Here is a 1,381-nt window from a genome sequence, read left to right as displayed (position 1 = left end):
CACAGCTTCGAGCCAAAACGGAGGATATGTGACGTCATGTGAAAAGGGTCTATTAGGTGATGCACTGATGAACCGAGCAGAAATGTGAGATTTATACATCTACATTCTCGCCTACAAACATTGTTTAAATCATGTTGTGTCACGGCTGCTAAGCAACATAACGCCGAGGTGGAGGCTAGGCAGCTAGCTGAAGGCTACAGCTTCTCTGCAATGCTCTCTGCCTTTGCAGGACCCCACTTCCGTAGACCGGGTCGTTTCTCAAGCCCATGAAAGAATAAGCTTGAAATGATGCAGACCCTGACCTCGGACACAAAGCTCTAGTGGTCTGGAACACTTATTTTTATATATTTTTTTGCATCTCTTTTTTTGTTTGCATCTTTTCTTTGTTTTTCTCGTGTTTGCTGCGCGTTTGCACCTGTCAACCACCGTAGTATTTTAACGATTCTGTATTTTAGTTCTGCTGGGGTCCATATGGTTATGTGTATTTGTTATAAGTTGCATTGTGATCACTGTTATGTGTAGAGTGTTATGGGGTTGCCCTGTTTGACTCTGCTGACTTCCACTCGCATGTGATGGACCTGTCATGTGGGCAGGGGAGCAGGGGAGCTGGAGGACCAGAACCGATGCTGATCTGACAGAACACCGGAAGAGCGGAGAGTTCAGTGTGTTAGCAGTGAAGCTATTCAGTTGAGTGTAACGATTTGTTAGAGGCGCAAGCTGCAGCCTAAGGAACAGTAGCTCGCTCTTATTTCTAATAAACCCTGTTGGCGGTACTACATCTGCTGTGTGTTGGCATCATGACAGTATTTACTTACAGTACACCACTTTAAAAGGTACAGGATTGAAAAGGTAAATATCCAGTAAAATACTGGTATCTACAGACACCAGTTTTTTTGTTTGCTTTTTTTTACCGTTTTTCTGAAAAAAACGGTAAAAAAAACAAACAAAAAAAAAAAACAATAAAAAACCTGGCGTCTGTAGCTACCAATATTTTTTTATCGTTCTTTCAAAAGAACGGTAAACTACTGGCAGCTATAGACGCCAGTATTTTACAGTTCTTTTTTTAAAAACAGTAAACTACTGGCAGCTACAGATCCAGTATTTTACTGTTCTTTCACAGTATCTATACCGTACTTGCAATGACGGTAATCTACTGTCAGGATTAATTACGGTACAGCTACTGTGCATTTACAGTAAACTTCTGGCGTCGAAAGCTGCCAGTATTTGACTGTAAATTTTAGGGCTGAAACGATTCCTCGAATGATTCGAGTACCTCGATTACTAAAATTCCTCGAGAAAAATTGACCTGCCTCGAAGCTTCGTTAATTTATGTTTTATTAGTTAGCGCACCGTGTTCCGGCCGGGACTTCATTTGCGTTGC

General features: G+C 41.6%; 1 protein-coding gene and 1 long non-coding RNA gene across 3 annotated transcripts in view; one reads left to right on the top strand and one right to left on the bottom strand.

Annotated features, from left to right (window-relative positions):
- LOC107833498 (uncharacterized) overlaps positions 1-843 on the top strand; it is a 3,093-nt gene extending 2,250 nt beyond the window's left edge. For both annotated transcript variants that reach the window (XR_001659246.1, XR_001659245.1), the window contains one exon: positions 523-843. This is a non-coding gene — a long non-coding RNA (uncharacterized LOC107833498). The remainder of the gene's footprint in view (positions 1-522) is intronic.
- The window catches only part of gfra3 (GDNF family receptor alpha 3), an 83,157-nt gene that overhangs the window by 34,941 nt on the left and 46,835 nt on the right, over positions 1-1,381 (bottom strand). The window lies entirely within an intron of this gene.

Source organism: Poecilia formosa, unplaced genomic scaffold (genome assembly GCF_000485575.1).
Source record: "Poecilia formosa unplaced genomic scaffold, Poecilia_formosa-5.1.2 Scaffold397, whole genome shotgun sequence".
Lineage (NCBI taxonomy): Eukaryota > Metazoa > Chordata > Actinopteri > Cyprinodontiformes > Poeciliidae > Poecilia > Poecilia formosa.
Note: the sequence above shows the minus strand (reverse complement) of the source record. Positions and strands in the feature narration are given on the sequence as shown.